Raw genomic sequence first — 20,477 nt, forward strand, 5'->3', positions numbered from 1 at the left:
CTTCCTAAATCTTAAATATATATGTGAGTGGCTGCTGAGAGAATGTAATAATCAGAGGCAGTCACTAAAGGAGAATGTGACCAGCCAGGAAATTACCCTGAAAAGTAAAAATACAACTCTCTTTTCTGGCGATGGCTTAGCAGGTAAATATGAAGAGGGAGTGAGAGAAGTGGGAGACAAAAACAGATGAAGGAACAGAAGACAAGAGACAGAGCTGAGGCAACGGGGAGGAATGCAGGGTGAAGGACAGAGTTGAAGAAATCCAGCTTGGAGTCTTGGGCTTTAACATATCCAGCAGGTGCTTGATCCTGTAGCAGACATGGAAGTGGTGTATAGATTTTTAATTCTGTTTGTTAAAAGGAGAAAATAAGCATTTGGCTCACATGAAGACAGCTTGTGATTCTTTAGTCATCAATGCTTGCCTTGGTATGGACACCAAAGGGTGTTTTTTCTGCTGTGAACTGGCTGTACTCCTACTCCGAGTCTTTCCCATTCCCTAATCTTTGAGACTCTCAAAAACAAACAACCAAAACAACAGCAACAACAGCAACAACAAAAACCAGATGTGAGTTGGATGAGAAGGGACTTCTGGTCTCTACAATGGTTCACTGACTGGCCCGCAGAACATAGTAGTTAAGAGCATGGGCACTGAACTTGGCCAGACCTGGCCTTGCATCCTGATTCTGTCACTTACCAGATATGTGACCTTGAACTAGTTGCTTCCTCTCTCCATGCCTCATTTTTCTCACCCATAATGGAAATATAATAATAACTTCAATTTATTAATGTCATTGTGAGGATTAAATGAGTTAGGGCAAAGAAAAAGCCTGGCACAGGGCTCAACACATAGTAGTGGGCACTCAAAAAAAAAATGCTCAACATTGCTATAATAATTTGGTACAAGAAAGAGCTGCCCCCGAGCCATATTTTGCAGAAATTCTCCATTTCATTCAGAGTAATTGCTGGAACCAGACTAGCCTGTACCTTCTATACTTTTTCAAATGCATTATCCAAACGCCGAAAAGACTTCCCTTTTATCAATCTCTCTCCCGCCTTAGTGCCCTCTCCAGCTCTCTCACGCTCTCTCATGCTCTCTGTTTCTCGTCTAACATCTCTCCTCCCCCACCATCACGAAAGAAGTCCCCAATGTTCCAAATAGATAAAAAGATGTGGCGGGACACAGGCCCCACTCCATTTGAATCTGGGTAGACTTGTCCGAAGGGGATGACAATATTGCTTTTGTTTCTCAGATACTAGAATCTCCCACAAATCCTTAAGTGGACATTCCAGCGCCTCTTCAGCCCACTCTTAGCTACTTCCGCCTAGGCTCTCAGGAATCCAACAGTGCCACCTTTAAGGCCTCTCTCACAATTCTGACACCTGCATCCTGGCTCCTATAGAAACCCTTTCCCTCTTCTCAATGTATGTGATGTTGAGAAAACTGGAGGATGAATAGGGAAGGCATAATCATAATGTTAATCAGACTTTAGACATGCAAATGTGTGTCCTGAGCATGGATGAGCTGAACAAAGTCGATGTGAGGAACAGAAATGGACAAGTGCCATCAAAGCCCCAGATGTGTGACACTGGGAAGAGGGGACCTAGAAATGACGACAGGAACACAAGGGTTATTTAGAAAAATGGGACGTTTGAAGGACTTGGTGAGAGGTGTGTAAATGAACAGACAGCATGAGAAAGTAGGAGAAAGAAATCTAAGTGCCTGCTAGGAGCATAGATCACAGAGTTCTTCAAAGCCAGAGGGTAGAAGAGGAGGAGGCTGGGTGGGAAACTGCCAGTGACTGGGGGCTTTGTGCTCAAAGAGCTTTAGAAGAGGAGACTATGGGGGCCTTGTTTGGTTGAGCTACCAGGTAGAATCAGAGCACTTTCAATCTGAGACCAAAGGGCCTACCTAGCAATGAAGCTGAAAAGATCTCACCTCCCGTTGACGAATTAGGCTACTCTGTGAACTTGGCCTTCTTCCATCTGCATAGCCGTTGGACCTTGAATTTTTTCCCACTGTAATAACACATTTCAAACAGCTAGTTAAAAATCCTGACAGGGAGGTCCAAAAGAGACTGAAAGTATATGGGAAGGACCTTGGGCTTGTGTCTAACCTACATTAGTGCCTATACCTTAAGACATTGCTCTCCTCTTCACAATGTTTTTTAAACTATCCCCTCAGAAACTTTTGTGTTTTGTGAACTAAATAAGAGTATTCTGCCACTAAAAATGAAATGAAATGAAATGATGGTCTTTCCACCAAGTTTTTCAAGGAAAAGCAGTAAGTTTATGGATAGAATGTGCTCCCGTAAATTTTCCTGAAACCCTTGGTCCCTGCTTCCGTGTGCCTATACTAGAATGAAAAAGTTAGCATCTGATTTAACATAGAATTATATTTGTAAACATTTTATGATTTAAATATGACTATTTTATAGTTTTCCACGGAGAACTCTATGATTCCCTGTGCTGTGTTACTGGAACAAAGTGAGAAACTCTAGAATTAAGGATTGGAATCATTACCTTTATTCTTCATAATTACTTTCTCACTTTCATTTTTGCTCCCTTCCAACTCATTGTCCACACAGTAGCAAGAATGAACTTTCAAATATGTCAACCAAGTCATGTCATTTCCCAGATTTAGACTCATTAATGGCTCCCCATTGCCTTTAGACTGAAACCCAGACTCCTGTGCATGGCCCATAAGCTTTGCATGAGCTGACCCCTGCTCACCTCTCCAACCTCATTTTGTCCCACTGTCCTGCTTGCTCACAACATTCCAGATACACTGTCTTCTCGGTTCCTCAAATATGACAAGCTGGAGTCCATCTCAGTGCACTTGGTCATTATGCTGTTCCCTCTGCCTGCAATACCCTTTTTATCTGTGGGAGGCAGAATTTCGACTCCCATAACCTTCACTGCCTGATATCAAACCTATTGTCGTGTGCAGATATAATCACGGTTACTAGTAAACTGACTTCAAGATTGAAAGATTGTCCTGAATTAGCCAGGTAGGTCCAGTGTAATCACATGAGCCCTTAAAAAGCAGAAAAAAAATGCAGCAGAAAAGGAAGTCAGAGATATTTGAAGCATGAGAAAGTCTCCAGACACCCTTGCTGGCTTGAAGATGGAAAGAGCCATGTGGAAAACACAAAAAGGAAATGAGCTTGGAAGTGGATTCTTCCCCAGAGACTCCAGCAAGAAATGCAGCTGGCTTACACCTTGATTTTGGTCTTGGAGATCTTAAGCAGAGAACCTACCTCAGCCATGCAGTACCTGGACAGCTGCCCCATGGAAACTGTGAGATAATAAATCAGTATTGGTTTAATTCACTAAGCTTGTGGTGATTTGTTATGGCAGCAATAGAAAACTAAAACACAATCCTTCCCTTTTCATAATTATCTCCTTTCAATCTTTTGGATCTTAGCTTAAATGTCACCATATATCAGGGTCATACCTTGACCATCCTGCTCAAAATGATTCTCCTCTCTCCCATTCCCCTTATTCTCCTTCTCTGTGTCCATTCTTTGCTTCCTTCATGGTCTTTACCATAATTTTTGCTATTTTATTTATAGAATTTCTAACTATTTTTTGGATGTCTCTCCCACCAAATTGCTATGAGACAAAGGGCCACATTTGTCTTGTTTTCCATCTTAGCCTCATTGTCAGCACAGTAGATCACATATAATAGGAAATTAATAGAAATGTGCTGAAGGAATAAGTGAGTGAACGAATAGTGCTTGTCAGAGTAATATTCACAATATGAGCCACTGGAATGTAAACTCCACGAGACCAGGAATTTTTGTTCACTGCTGTATCTATGGAACATAGAAGAATGAAAGGCATTAAGTGGGCAGTCAATAAGTATTTGTTGAATGAATTAATATTTATTGAGCCTCTACTTTGTGCCAGGAACTATGTTCTGCACTTTACCTACCTTATTTAATTGGATCCTCACAATACCAACTCAAGTTGGGCACTGTTACTTTCTCCATCTTATAAATTACGCTCAGAATGGTTATGCATTTTGTTCAAGGCCACACAGCTAGTAAGCAGAAGAGCCAGAATTCAAAGCCAGGCCTTTCTACAAGCCTATGCTTTCCACTGTGTCATGCTGCCTCCTGAGTATTAACACAACCCACTACCTTCTGGCTTGATAAGAGCTTTACAATGTGTAAAAAATGCACATGTGGACATTCACATGAAGCTCAGCATACAGTGTTAGGGAACTCATAGAAGCTACTTATAAACCTCAAGTTAACTCAATGAATGCTAATAACACATCAAATAATGCTCATGCTTTAATACAGATTAACCGGATTGGACCAGATGAACTTCATGTGTTTTTCTAGCTCTTAAATGGGCATTCTTGAAGATGGAAAAATAAAATCTTCAAGACTCGGGCATCCAATACCAATAATAAGATGACAGGTGTTGGTTAGGCCAGCATTTCAGGGATGAGGCTCTGTCTAATATTCCTGATGACTAAACACCATGTAAGTCTCCAGTCCTGGCTGCGGCAGTTCTTCTGGTGGTACCTAATCTCCCAAGTAATTGTGAAGTCATCAGAGAGTTGACAATAGCATGAAACCAAAAGTAAAATCTCCCCACAGAGCTGTGTACTTTAAGGTAGGGCATGCTTCATACCCTTTGACTAAAAGCCCCCACCCAGCCCTCACTCAGAGGAGCTTGCCAATCCCTCTCTGAGCACTATGTCTTCAAAACCAAGTATTGATGTTCTGTCTTAGCTTTATGTAACACTTAGAATTCCTTCCAGATAAACGACAGGATTGTGGCCAAGAAGGAGCCAATAAAGAAGTTAGAGATAAGACCTAAAGGTTTGATTTATGAAGGCAAATATCTGAAAATGCTCATACCCCTCAGTGACTGGGCAGCAGTCGGCTGGCTTCTTTCTTCAAGACTTCCTGCCACCACCCCAGGGATTGCGGGGACTCTTCTAGTGCCCACAGCCTGAGATTGCTACTCTTCCTTTCCCTTATCTCCAGTCACCCTCCTCGCAGTGAGTCATTATGACAGCCACAGACTCTCAGGACAGGCTCCCTGAGCGCAACTGAAACTACCCTGGGACAGACAGCAAGGATAGCATGAGCACACCCAGTTCACATGCAAGACTGGCTTGTTCCCCACAGATACGGGCCACCCACCCCAAAGCTTATGTGCTTTAAAGCATCTGGACACTTTCCAGCTAAATCTTCTTCCCTTTTCTAAATAGGCTCCTTGCTCCCCAAGGCCTTGCCTGGGTTTTTATCTTCCAATTTGCAAGGGGGCTAGTGTAATGGTTAAGAGTGCAGGCTCTGGAGCCACACTGTCTAGATTTGGATCCTGGTCTACCATTACTTGCTAACTAAGTGTGTGACCTGTGGCCAGTTATCCAACCTCTCTGGATCTCTTTACTCATCTGTAGAATGGGGATAATGATGATAGTCCTGCACTCTTAGTGGTATAAGAATTCAACATGTTCATAAAAGGAAAGCACTTAGAATATCACCCTGACTCATAGTTAGGACTCAGAATGTTACCTATTATTCTTTATCTATTCTGGAAGGCAGGGTATCTTTTTGTATATTAAAAGGACAAAAGGCCTTGCCTGCTGCTTTTGATGTTATTACTATGTACTACATCACAGCAATGGGTGATGGCCCTAACTTGGGGCTATATAATGCCTTGCCGTGAAAATAAAAACTGATACGACTTATTGAACACTGACTGTGCTTCAGGCACTCCCCTAAATGCTTTACATGAATTATTTTATTTAATCCTCACTAAAAACCTAGGAGGTAGGTGCTGTTATTTTCCTCATCAAAGCACAGAGAGATTAAATAACTATGTAATATAAAACTTAAATAAGCTTTGTGCAAGGGATAATTATGAGTTGGGGGCAACAATGGAATGGTCCATGGAGGATATAGAACTCTAATTTGATTTTGAAACGTAGATTAGAAGTAGGGTAAACAGAGAGGATGAGGAGGGGAGTCCGAGTAGAAGAAACCACAGAAACAGAAGGTGGAAATTAGCCTGGTGTGTGTGGAATAAAGAGAATAGACTGACTCGAATGCTCCAGAGGCTACAGAATGGAGAAAGGTAGGAAGTTGGGCTGAACAATTGAGCCTTGGTACTGGAACAGCCCCATTCAGAGACTCAGACCCAGAAACAGCAATCTTTTGCCATCCCGGCCTACTCTGTCCACTTTAGATGATTATGTTTTTAAATCATACTTCAGGGCTCCCCACAAGATAACTTCATGGTATACCATCAGTTTCCAAGGTCGTGATCTCCCCTTCCCAACTTGGCTATCCCTTTGTGTCTCCCTTTGTGCACCCCACTGAGATGCAGTAAGATGTATAGGTTGGGTCAGTGGAGTGGGCATTGTGAGGTCTAAGCTAAACTTGGTCCCTTTCCTGCCTTAGGACTTCAAAGCAAATTCGATCTACTCCAGAATCTTACCATAGCTCCATACTTGTCCTGATCTAGATCACTTGCTTCACTACTGACTCTTGGGTTTTGTCCCAGATAAAAAAGAGTCCTTTAAGAATAATAACATTTAATTTTGCTATAAAAGCTTGTGAATTGCTCAGCCATGTCAGACTGTTAGTGAAATTCTGTGGGGTTATATAGAATCAGAAGAGAGAAGTAAGGCAAGTTAGGTTTCAAAGGAAGGAGATATAGCTAGAATAAATTTTTCCAGGCTGGGAAAGGTTAATGGCAGCATAGTGTCTTATATTGCAAGTAAAATATCAATGAAAAGAAAAGCATCTCTGCCTCCCTCCCTCCCTCCTTCCTTCTTTCCTTCCTTCCTTCCCTCCACTTCAAAAATGATGATACTGCAAACGAGAAGGGAGTGTCTACTTCACCATCACCCCTGTCCTCCCCACAACTTGACAGCTGGAGACCCATTCTCTTGGAGTGATGAATCATACCTTGACAGGAATGAGTGGCCAGGCAGGATATTAGTATTATATCTTCTCCCTCGAGCCTGAAATGCATGCCCAGATGTTGCCATGGTAACTCATTAGAACACAGCTCCAATCTACACAAGCTAGCACAGCTTTTCTAGCGACCACCTGGTTCCACATGCTTTTATGTTTTGTTTCACCTTTCCCAGACATCAATAACATGCTGGAGTCTTATCAGATCACAGGCTAGTCTGGAAAATGAATATATCATCAGTAAACACAGAAAGAAGAGTAGTCTAAAACTGGTCTGTAAGGTGGAAGACTGGGTTTTATTTGGACCTCTGCACCAGTGGACTATGTGACATGGCAAGGTGTTTCACCTCTCAAGACCTTGTATTCCTTTTCTAGTGTATGAGTAGGGTGGGCTGGTTGATTTCCTCAAGCTTCTCTCTCCCCAAAATGATTCTGTGCATGTCTTTAACATGCACAGAAATGTCAGTGGTAACTATTTCTAGAGATAGAGTCCTGAGCATTTTTTAAAGTGGCTGTTTAATGATAGGCCTATGAAGGGAATAGAAGAGAGAAAATAAATGGGTTGGGAATGAGTGGAAGACAAATAGTAACTTCATACATTCCAGTTTGGTGGTACCTGTATTCCACGAGAGCACATTCAGGGTCAAATGTAAGGTGGAAATGGAGCCACCTTCACTGTTACTTGAAGGTAAAAGCTCCCTTTTACCTTCAAGACAGCTGGTATCCTTCTGCCTACTTAGTCTCCCACATTTTCAGGTGACAGTAGTTCATTCTTCCTTTATTGTCTTCTTATGGACGGCCTTCCCCATTTGAACTCCCTATCATGTCTACCAATTGCATCCTAAATATGTGTTAAGTCTAGCTCAAGTCCCATCAGCCCCATGAAGGCTGTCTGGATCTCTCTCAGGTTACAGGGACCCCTCAGACTTCTGTGGCTCTTGGGATATGCACCTCCTAATTCTTACCATAGACTGCTCTCCCATCATAGGTACTTTTGTTTTTATTGTTTTAAATGCACTTTTTAAAAATTTTAATTACTTTCATATTGATATTAAATATGGAGAGCGATAAAGGAGAAACTTCAGCCAAATGAAATTTGAAGGAGTTGAATTGAGCAATGAACGATTTGCGAGTGGGACAGCCCCGAGAATCAGAGCAGATTCACAGAGACTCCCTGCCTCGTGGTCAGAACACATTTATAGACAAAAAAAGGTAAAGTGATGTACAGGAATCGGAAGTGAGGTATAGTGAGGCCTTATTTGAATACAGTTTGAACATTCAGCAGTCTTTGAGAGGTTGAAGTATGGCCCCTGGGATTGGCCAACACTCAGCTATTGTTACAGGTGTATAATATTAATTTAGTTTTTCAATTTTTGTCTGACTATTAAGCTAGGTTACAGTACATCCACAAGCACTCAAATATAAAAGTACGGAGTCCTTTTCAGGCCATAGTTTGCTTTAATAAGAGATACAAAGAAGAAAACAAAGTGGACCATAATCTTCATCCTTATGACCCTGCTGAGTTTTAAAAATATATATCAAGGTAACACATGGCAGGGCCTAGGGACTGGGGAGATGTTGATAAATGGATACAAACTTCAGTTAGACAGAAGGAATTAGTTCAAGATATCTGTTGTGTAAAATTATGACTATAGTTATCACAGTGTATTTTATACTTGAACATTTTTAGGAGAATAGATGTAAGTGTTCTCACCATGAAAAAAATAATTATGTGAGGTAACACGTTAATTAGCTTGATGTAACCATTCCACAATATACGTATATTTTGTAACATCATGTTCTACACCGTACATATACACACTTTTTTGCAATTTAAAATTTTTAAAGGAATAAATAAGTAAATAATGTGCATGTAAGGTCAGAAAATTCAAACTACAGAAAGGTACAAAATGAAAAGTAAAATCCACTCCCCAAAATTCCTAGTCCCTTTCCCAGAGATTGCTATAAAATATTTCATGCAGTATCATCCAGAAAAAATGAAAAGAACATAAACTCACATACACACACACACACTCACACACACACACACACACACACAAATGTATCTGTACTAGACATAATTCCTTATTCCAAACTCTTGAGGTCAGAAAAATGTTGGAATGCAACATTTTTAGGATTTTAACATGATGATATAGTGCCTGTGACATTTAGTATGTCACCCCCTCAGCAGGGTTTGGGACAGCAAAGACGTAAATTAGACATGTTTAATATTAATTGAACATTAAAATTTATGGGACAAGGTGTTTGAATAATCACATTAGGTGTGATAAATGAAGAATACAAATACCTACATGTCAGTTCATACGAGGTTCCCCCACATGAGTTTGTGCCAGATTTTGAAGAAAATATTCAATGTTCAGATTTTGTAGAATTAAGGAACAGCAGATAATGGAGTGTCTTCCTGTTCATCTTCTCTTTGTCTCTCTTTATTGCTTTCTCAAATATACACATGCACACAGACGCACAGACACAAAGAGAGCACTATACACACTGTTCTGCCCTTGTGGTGGACATTTTGGTAATTACCAGGCTTTTTTTTTTTTCTCTGAGACAGAGTCTCACTCTGTCACCCAGGCTGGAGTGCAGTGGGGCAATCTCCGCTCACTGCAAGCTCCGCCTCCCAGGTTCACGCCATTCTCCTGCCTCAGCCTCCCGAGTAGCTGGGACTACAGGCGCCCACCACCATGCGCGGCTAATTTTTTGTATTTTTAGGAGAGACGGGGTTTCACCATGTTAACCAGGATGGTCTTGATCTCCTGACCTCGTGATCTGCCCGCCTCAGCCTCCCAAAGTGCCAGGCTTTTGTTTTTATTTTTTGCTATCTTTGTTTCTTAGTTTTTGTTGTTGTTGTTGTTATTGTTGTTGCAGTGAATATCCTTCTTCATATGTCTTGGTGAAATTGTGCAAGTATATCTACAAGTGAAATTCCAGTAGAATTTGGTGTTTGGGTCTTATCTTTTTGGATAGCCTGCATGCTCCAAAGAACTCAGTTTATACCTTTGAATTTTTTGTAACCACCTCTGAACTTTGACATATAGGAGGTGATGGTAAATGTTTACTAAATGAGTAAAAATAATGAAGACGCTGAAATAAAATAATGAAGACAAAAAAAGAAGATCATTAAAACCTTCATGAAAACTCCCATACAGATCTTTAAAATCAGACAAAAATATTTAGCAATAGTTAAAAAATATTGTACCATTTAACCCTGTAGTTCTACTTCTAACTATATTTTTCCTAATGAAATCATTTAAAATAAAAGCACCACTTGGAACATTATTTCTAATAGCAAATCTTTCAAGCATGCTTAAATGTTTAACACTGCTGTTGCTGAAGTGCAGAGTGGGAGAATGGGGAATATATATGTATACACACACATATAATTTTCAAAAACCACGTTTGCAAAACAATTTGAATGATATGGAAAAATTTTTAAATCAAGTGAAAAAAGCAAGCTAAAAATCAAATACATAATTATCAACCATGTAGAGGTATTTTAAAGGCACTGGAATAAAACTGGACCAGAACATGAACAGGAGCTTCATCTAGGTGAAGAAATAATTAGTAATGTTTTTAACTTGTTTTTTTAACACTTTTCTATACTACCCATATTACACTTCTACAGTCAATGTGTGTTGTTTTGATCATTGGGACCAAATTTTTTTTTTTTAAGTTAGTTACAAAAAAGAAACCTGGCTGGGTGCAGTGGCTCACGCCTGTAATCCCAGCAGTTTGGGAGGCTGAGGCAGGCAGATCACAAGGTCAGGAGATTAAGACCATCGTGGCTAACACGGTGAAACCCTGTCTTTACTAAAAATACAAAAAATTAGCTGGGCATGGTGGCGGGCGCCTGTAGTCCCAGTTACTCAGGAGGCTGAGTTAGGAGAATGGCGTGAACTCGGGAGGAGGAGCTTGCAGTGAGCCGAGATCACGCCACTGCACTCCAGCCTGGGAGACAGAGCAAGACTCTGTCTCAAAAAAAAAAAAAAAAAAAAAAGAAAAGAAAAGAAAAGAAAAAAAAAGAAAGAAAAGAAAAAGAAAAAAGAAAAGAAAAGACCCCCATTTCCATCTCACATAGAGATGAAGAGACATCGAGACATCTTTTGGTACCTGCTCATATCTTACCCAAACTGGTACCCTTATGGATTCTCTGACAAGGTCCCAGGATGTGTTGTTAGCCATAAGGTGAGTTCTGTCGTCTACCCATTTTACAAACTCTAGCCCAAGTCAAATAATAACTTTCCACCTTCCTCAGAAAGCCTCTTTCTCCCCCTCCCCTGCCACATGCATCCACTCTCCAGACTCATTCTAATTCATATCAGTCAGGTTGACGTTGATCATTTTAACAGCTTTTTCATTATGTAGTAACATAATGAAATTTCATTATGTAACAAATTTCATTATGTAGTAACATAATGTCCCCACAAGGATTGGCTAGTCTCTCTCTCAGGTGCTTGCCCACCCAAAGTCCCCTAAGACTTGGGGAATAGTCATGCTATTTATCAAAATGAGGAAATCTGAAGCGGTTAACTAGAGGGGTTGCCTGATTTGGATTGCTGTTTGACACCAGCCTCCCTTTGCCTGATTGGTTTCAGATGGCTGTCTTTTTCTGGGTTCTTTACTCTTGCATTGCCTTTGGCACTTCCATAGTGAACACAACTCTTTATAAAGCCAGGTCCCACACCTGGCCATTCAAAATGATATACTCAAGCCAGTCTTGCCTTCCTCATAGTAATAACTATATCTCCTCAGTTCTTTTGCATGATCACATGTCCTAACTGGGGAAATGAGGCTTTTGGTTACCTAGGCTAGGGTCAGCAAACTACAACCCATGGGCCAAATCTGCTCGGCAGCCTGTTTTTGTGTGACCTATGAGCTAAGAATGCTTTTTACATTTTTAATGTTTAAAAAAATCATAAGAAGAAAAATATTTGATGACATGAAAATTATATAAAATTCAAATTTTACAGTCCTTAAATAAAGTTGTATTAGGACAAGCCACACCTATTGGAATACAAATTTGTCTATGAATGTTTTCACACTACAACGGTAGAGTTGAGAAGTTGTGACCAAACTGTATGGTCTGCAAAGCCTAAAATAGTTACAATCTGTCCCTTTACAGAATAAGTTTGCCAACCTCTACTCTAGTGCATGCTCATCTATTCATTGCTAATATGCTCTGAAGTTCTGTACTTGGCAAATGCGAGGCTATTGACATCAGTGATTGACACAGCCTGGAAATAAAGCAATACGGGAGGGTGCAGAAAATTAAAGAACACATGTCTATCTAAAGGTGGCAACCAGGATTTATAATCATTCACAGTGCATGCCCAGCTTTGCCAAATCTAAATTTTTTAAAGAATACGGAAATCCAGATTGTTATGTGAATTCTCCTGATTTTTATATGTTGGCACACACTGCTAAGGTTAAATAAATCACATCTGCCAGCTACCAGTTTACTACTGTTCTAGGGCTCTGAACACACATGGAGCCAGTTCAGATTTTAAGTCAGGGCCACGAATTCTACCATCCTTGTAAACCAAGGGTGCAAGCAGAGAACAATTTGAGCTCATTAAAATAACTTGTTCCACTGCAGATGTCACAGTGCTTGGGGGTGAAGATCAGAAATGAAAATAAGGAGAAAACTCCAGCACTTGCCTCTGTTGCCTTATCTTATGTGACTTCTCTTGTGGCTTTCAACACTGATGACTAATCTCTTCTTGAACACTCTCTGGGTTGTCCTATTAGCCTGTCTTACTATTTATTTCTTTGGTTCACCTTCTGTTCTCTTGTGTTTTCTCTCTTCCATTAAACTGGGGTTTCTTTTTATCCTGTTGCCACTTTTTCAGGTACTGGTAGATAAAAGAGTCACAAAATTTGCTCTTGGCTTGGTTGCTCTTGCAGCTTCCTCCGAATTCTACCTAGAGAGTGATAGGTTTTAGCAAGAAGTAGAAGCACTACTTAACGCCTCTAACCTTAACAATGTACTCCAGGTTTCCTAGAGAGCCATGCATTGAGTTTTCATTTATTTTTTCTTTTTATTTTCCTTTTTTTTCTTTTTCTTTTTCTTTTTTATTTATTTTTTGGGGGTGGGGGCAAAGTCTCATTCTCTCATCCAGGCTGGAGTGCAGTGGCACGACTGTGGCTCACTGCAACCTCCGCCTCCCAGGTTCAAGTGATTCTCATGCCTCAGCCCCCCGAGTAGCTGGGATTACAGGCATGTGCCCCCACACGCAACTTTTTTTTTTTTTTTTGTATTTTTAATAGAGATAGGCTTTCACTATGTTGACCAGGCTGATCTTAAACTCCTGGCCTCAAGTGATCTGCTTCCCAAAGTGCTGGGATTACAGGCATTAGCCACCACTCCCAGAGTTTTCAGCTTTTCTATTAAAGTGATACTTTGTTCACCCTTTGGCTACTGATCCTTGCACATCTTTCCATACAGGATCTTATAAGGGGAAAGGCTGGTTGGCAAAGCAAGGTTTTAGCATTCCCTGGTTTTATAGACTAATGCCATCTAAATACTAGCAAAATTTTACCCCAATTCCTAACAGAAAGCTTCTCTCCTGTTTCTCTTTTTTATCTTCGGCTGTTCCATCCCAGGCCCCATTACTAACCTCTTTTTCTTTTGCTCACTTCTTAAGTGCTGCTGTTCTTTCCTTGTCCTTTTTCTCTTTGCACTCTGTATACACTTGATGCAATTTCAACTGGGCCTGTGGCTTTAAATACAACATACAGATGGATGAATCAAAAATCTTTATCTCTAGTCTAGAGCTCCCTCCTGAGCTACAGACCCATATATCCATCTACCTACTTGGCATCTCAGCTTGAATGTGCCAAAGGGGCATCGAACGTAATGTTTCCCGCACGGATTATCTCTACTCCTGACTCTACCAGCCTTCTCCTCCTGTGTACTTGTAGTCCATTGTACCACTGCCCCTACAAAGTGACTCAAGCCAGAAACACTGGGATTCATATTACATTTCTGTCTCCACTTTCCCCCACTACAGTCAATCATTCACCATGTCCTGTGAATGCCACCTCCTAATTGTTTCTGAAATTCATTCCCATTGCTAATACTTGCCCTAGTTCAGGTACTCATTACTACTCTTTGAAAGAGAGAGAGACAGAGAGAGAGAAAACTATTGTCACAACTTGCTTTAAGTCTGACCCTTTTCAATCAATTCTCCAGGATACTGAGAGAATTATTTTCTAAAATGCAAAGCTGGCCATGTCCCTCTCCTGCTTAAAATCTTCTATAACTCTCCAGAGGGTCAAGTCCAAATCCCTGTATGTGCAGGTGAGACTCCTTATGATGCGGTTTCTGCCTACCTGCCCTGCTTCCTTCAGCTTTAAACACTTTTTCAAATACATTCTATCCCAGTCATCCTGAGAATCTTGCAGTCCCCAACTCCAAACACACCATGCTACTTCTGAATTTCATGCCTTTGCCTGGAATGCCGTTTTTCATAACCCCCTCCCACACAAATCCTCTAGCACGTCTTGTCAGAGCTTTGCTAGGTGACAAGCTAGCTAATACCTGATAGACATTCATACTGAGATGTGTGGTGATGGCTTCTTTTGGACATATGAAGGAATAATAATAGTAATAGCCAATATTTATATAGCGAATACCATGTGGCAGGCATTCTTTATTTACTTTCTTATATTAATCCATTTAATCCTCATGACAGCTCTGTGAGATAGATACTGTTATCATCCTCATTTTATCAATGAGGACACTGTATCATGGTCACACAGCTTGTAAGTGATAGAGCAGGTAGAATTCCAGGCATTCTGGCTCTGGAGTGTGTGTGCTTTTAATCACTGCTCTCTTGCCATCGCCTTGCCTTAATTGTGTCACTAGTTTCTGGAAGGCAATATGATATAGCAGTTGAGTGTGGGCTCTTCAGACAGAACTTGTTTCAAATCAAAGCTTTACCACTTACCAGCTATGTGACCTTGAGCAACTGAATTAACCTCTCTGATTCTCAGCTTCCTCCTTCTAAAATGGGGATATTTGTTGTAAAAATTAAATGAGATAAGCAATATATTTAAGTGCTTAAAACAGTCCCCGGCACATACTAAGTATTTCACAAATGCTACCATTGTTGGTTGTTACAGCGATTAAGAGCAATGATTCTCTAATGGTGGGGATTTCAGACATCAAGGAGAAGAGACTGTAGCAAAGCGATTAAGAATAGGATTTTGAATCTTAGCTCTGTCTCTTAATAAATGAGTTAATCTCTCTGCGTCAAAATTTCTTCATCTGTAAAATGAGGATAGCAGTATTTCTTTCTTAGCATTATTTTGAGGATGAAATGAGTTAATAGATGTAAGACACATAGAACAAACCAGGTATTTAGTAAATACAGTAATCTCCCCTTATCAAGCAGTTTTGTTTTCCGTGATTTCAGTTATCCATGGTCACTTGCTGCCCAAAAATATTGAATGGAAAATTCCAGAAATAAACAATTCACAAGTTTTAAATTGCCTGCCATTCTGAGTAGCACGATTAAATACCTCACCACCCTGCTTTATCCTGCCCGGGACATGAATCATCCCTTTGTCCATGTAGATGTCAGCCACCTGTTAATCATTTAGTGGCTGTCTAGGTGATCAGATCAACTGCCGTGGTATTGCAGTGTTTAAGTCACCCTTGTTTTTCTTTATAATAATCCCAAAATGCAAGAGTGATGATGCTGGCATATCATTATAATTGTTCTATGTTATTATTAGTCATTGTTGTTAATCTCTTACTTTGCCTAATTTATAACTTTACCATAGGGATGTATGTGTCGGAAGAAAACATAGTATATCAGTACTATCTGTGGTTTCACTGGGGGCATTCACTGGGGGCCTTGGAATGTGTCCCCCTCATATAAGGAGGGACTACTGTACTACATAACTGTTGGTGTATAATAACAAATAGATTTCTTTGAAGGCTTTGCCTCTTTTGCCCATATATATGGTTCACCCTAAATGCAACTTTGTTTTGGTAACATCTGTGCCAGACTGCTGCTGCTGCTTTATTTTTTTTAATCATTAGCACCCTTAAAGGCAGAGACTTGACTTTCTCATTATAATCCCATAGCCAGCACAGTCTGTGGTACATAATTTGATGAATGAATGAATGGGTCTGTATGGAAATATGAATACATAAACAAAAGAATGAAAAATTGGGCTGAAGTTCTGTGGCTGGTATAACATCTACAGATGGGACCAATTTTTTTTTACCAAATAGTAGAATGGAAATCTCCCTTCTGCCCACTGTGGGGACTTATTAAATATTTAATAAATGTCCCTTAAATGGCAACATTCAAATGGCATATTCCATTTCATTTAGCTCAAAATGCTACTTCATATTTCTTCATCTGAAAGCAAACATGACAGATCATTTATTTTGCCTTACATATCAAGCATCTCCCTGAAACAGCTGCTTTTCTTCAAAACCTGGCAGCCTGAGGGTCTGAAACTGATGTAACTAAAGAAAGGTGATGTGGACTTTTGCGCCACTCTGTCCACCTCTTCTTTATGGAGACTCTTGAAAACAGACAGGGCTTTTCAATCCTGACTGTGTATCAGAATAATGTGGGGAGTTTATTAAATATGCAGATACTCAGATCCCATGCCAGACCAACTTAATCATATCCTCTGGGAATGGAGGCCCAGGAATTTGTATTTTTAGATACTACCCAAATGAATTTTAGGCAGTGCTTTAAAGAAAGTCAAGGTTGGCCAGTAGATGTCACTGAATCTTTCCTAGCCTATACCACCTACCTGTCCTGCTGTCCTAAACTTTACACATTTACTTGAAAACGATGACTATAGAAAGTAGTTCTGACTGTATTCTAGAGGCATCCATAGCTCAGGTCACATGGACCATAAGAAAGAACAAGTGCTCTGTCATACATAGCATCTGGAAACTAAATGTTTTCCTAGGCAGGTTGGTGAAGCAAGGACAGCAGCCAGTTTTGCCTGTGCAGGAAGCAGCCCCCAAGCCTGTGGTCTTTCGTTCTGTCTCCATGCATTGACTTGTAAGGTGATGTAGTCTGAAGAAGCCCCCGTTCCTCTGCATCCCTGGAAATAAGTCTGCTCAATGGAACACAGAATCAAAAACAGCAATATCAATAATTTACAAATAAAGAAAAATATCTTTTAATTTTTAAATTGACTTCAATTTCTATTTATACTTCCAGTTCTGGAGAAGCAGGGGAAGAAACATACCAGAGGAAGGTGCAGAAATAATCCCATCTGCTACAGAAGGCCTTCACAGAACTTGACCACTAAAAAAAGAAACAGACTGTTCCTTGCTTCAGCGACTCAGCTTCTCATGGTTCAACCTCGCCAGCTTTACCACAGAAGGATTCGGCAATTTGCTCAGAAATACGGCTTTGGTTTAAAACACAAACGACCCCCTGCTGGAAAAAAAAAAAAAAACAGTTGTGGATTCCACCAACCCAACACTGAATTTCAGCTATCCTTGTCTGGGGACATAGGCGCCAATTGTTCACACACCACACACCACTCCTCCCTGTGTTTAGGCACTGCAGATCAGGCTGGGGTTTCTGTTCCTCTTGATTTGTAGCCACTTCCTCCACGGCTCCTGTGTGCAAATCTGCATGTACCTGAAGTGTGATGGGATGTTTCTTAGCTCAGGATGCCATAGCAAATACCATAGACCAGCATACTTGCATCGACTGGATGACTTAAATAACAAAAATTTATTTTCTCACACTTCTGGAGGCTGCAAAGTCCAAGATCAAAGTCTGTCAGGCAAGGTCAGTCTTCTCACTGTGTCCTCACATGGTCTTTCCTCAGTGCATGCTCATGGGAGGAGAAAGAAACAGAAAAGGAGTGGGAAGAGAAAGAGATAGAAAGTGCTCTCTTCCTCTTCTTAAAAGGCTGCCAACCTTTTTGGATTAGGGCCCTACCTTTATGACCTCACTTAACGTTATTACCTCTTTATAAAAGCCCTGTCTACAAATGCAGTCACATTGGGAGTTAGGGCTTCAATATATGGGTTTGGGTGGGAGTGGACACAATTCAGTCCATAGCAGGAAGTACAAAGTAGGCTCACTGTGCACCAGTTACCAACTTGTCTGAGTTTGCTGAAATAGAATACTCACACATGCAACGAGTTGTATGAAGCAGATTTGTTACTTACAGGTAGGCAGCAAGGGACAACAGATGCCTAGAATTCATGATGGACTGGTCCTCCAAGGCTCGGAAAGCTGCCTGGGGTGGATGGAGTCTTGACTGAGTATGCCCTACTTTCACTGTTAAATCAGAGACCCCAGAAAGCAACCCACCCTGGGTATTATACCTGGAGTCACAGGATTCACTGGGCTAAAGCATCCCTGTTTCTTGGGGATAGGGAGGTGCTGAAACAGCATCTGGGCTGCTCCAGATAGCTCCCCACTTATCTCAGAATGTTGCATTCCTAGCACATTCTACAGTTTTTCTGGAGAACTATGAGTGAGAAAAGGGGAAGGAATGATTAGGTCCAAGGCTATTAAAAAAAAAAACAGTCCTGCAGGAAGGCAGTGTAAAAACACTGAAAATGGACACCTAGGCCAGCCTGCAAACAATTTCTGGAGAGGTCCAGCCAGGAAAGAGGAGCACATATTAGACAAGGGAAAGAGTTATCTGCCAACACGCCAGTCAGTCTGCACTCTGCAACCCTCACCTCCCACTTCTACACTCAACCAGTTGCCATCCCCAATGGATAGAGGTGTACCTCTGCCAAGGGGTGTCGCTTTAGCCCACATTTCAACAGGTACCCCAGGAAGTAGATGTATGCTCACTAGGGCTCAATTATCTTCCCTTCAAAAAGAAGGAGAAGGAGAAGTGGGATGATTTGGGTATCAATTATTAGCATGATAAGTAAGAAAAATGAGCATTAGCTAGGTATCACAAGAGCAGATAAATGAAATGCTTGTATAAGGATGATCATAATTGCATTTGTAGAGTATGGTTTACTTTGACTAAGTATATTCTGGTACATTACATCACTTGGTCCTCAAAGTAAACCAGGAGTTATTATTCTCATTTATCAGATGAGGAAACAGATGCCAAGGAGCTATGACAGTGTCCAAAGTCACAAATCATGTTACTGTTGAAGTCAATACTGAAGTCTTAAAGAATGTCAGCAGTCATCAACAAAGTAACAGGGCCACACTGGCCCCTTGGGCATCAGAAGTGCTGTATGTACACAGCACCACACAATTTAGCACTGGTTTCCTCCAGTTACTTTGTTTGCATTTATTTGGTTTCTTTGAAGTGGAAGTTTCTCAAAATCAGGGGCCCGGGCTTATGTATTATCGTATTGCCCATAAGGCTTACTATAGGATTGCACTAAGATGATGAGCTTTCTGAAAATACCTAATGTTTTGCTTGCTTTCTTTCTTTATTCTTTTTTAGAGACAGGGTCTGGCTATGTTGCCTAGGCTGGTCTCGAACTCCTAGACTCAAGTGATCCTTCTGCCTTGGTATCTCAAAGTGTTGGGTTTACAGGGGTGAGCCTCCATGCTTGGCCCAATACCTAATGTTGATAATAACACTCTACATTTTGCAAAGGGCCTTCACATATTTGATCTTTATGGAAACTACAAGAATAGCATGTTTAAAAAGGTCACTTCGTCTACCAATCTTCATGATGCTTATTTTAATTCTATTTTAGTGTAGTCATTTTATAAAACATTTATTGAGAACTTACCATTATTTTTATTATTAACAACTAACACTCATTGAGCACCTACTATGCAGCAGGCATTAAATCAGGTACTGTGACAAATGCTGAGGATACCTAAAGAAATCACATGTACTCTTCTAAAGGAGTGTGACTAAATAAGTACTGCAGTATGATGAATGTCTAGGAAGTGATTATTTGGCCTCTGGACTGTACTTCTCTAATAATGAGGATCTAATCCTTCTCTAAACAGCTCATTCCATTTTTGGAGCATTTAGACAGAAAGCTCTCACTGCAGAAATTTCACTCCCCTTTGGTTCCACCCGTTGCTCATAGGCCTAGCATTGGGGATATATAGTGTAAATCTTCCTTTTCACTTGACAACCCTTCAAATATTTGAAGATGACTGTCATCATCAGCCACCCCCTCTTCAGCTTCCCTGTCTCTGCTTCTGTCTGCCTGGACTACCCCACAGCTGGACCTACTGATCTACCCCAAGGACTCTATCCCACCTCAGGAAGCAACTCAGGCAGCCTGCCTCAGGTTCCTCCATTGTAAATTCTAATTGCTGGGGCTTTGCGTTGGGACACTTTCCTTGTTCTATTCATTTCTGAATTGCAGCTTCTTCCCCATCCATGCCCTAGTTTGGAAAAGAAGGCTTCTCGTTGGATCCCTCGTCCGAGCGTCTGGCCTTCGGAACGTGGCTGTGAAGAGAAGGAGATGAGGCTGCAGCTTGAGCACCTTGATTAGACTGGGGGAGGATCTAGGGAGGAGGGAAGAGGTTGCAGACAAGGGAAACTGGGAGCTTGTGGGTGGATTAA

The 20,477-nt window shown here is 40.8% G+C and overlaps 1 protein-coding gene across 1 annotated transcript in view; it reads right to left on the minus strand.

Annotated features, from left to right (window-relative positions):
- LHFPL1 (LHFPL tetraspan subfamily member 1) overlaps positions 1–7,881 on the minus strand; it is a 140,146-nt gene extending 132,265 nt beyond the window's left edge. Inside the window, exon 1 of the mRNA XM_021932541.2 lies at positions 4,875–7,881. The gene's annotated coding sequence lies outside the window, so the exon portion shown is untranslated. The remainder of the gene's footprint in view (positions 1–4,874) is intronic.
- Between the last annotated feature and the right edge of the window lie 12,596 nt (positions 7,882–20,477).

The sequence above is a fragment of the Papio anubis genome, chromosome X (assembly GCF_008728515.1).
Source record: "Papio anubis isolate 15944 chromosome X, Panubis1.0, whole genome shotgun sequence".
Taxonomy (NCBI): domain Eukaryota; kingdom Metazoa; phylum Chordata; class Mammalia; order Primates; family Cercopithecidae; genus Papio; species Papio anubis.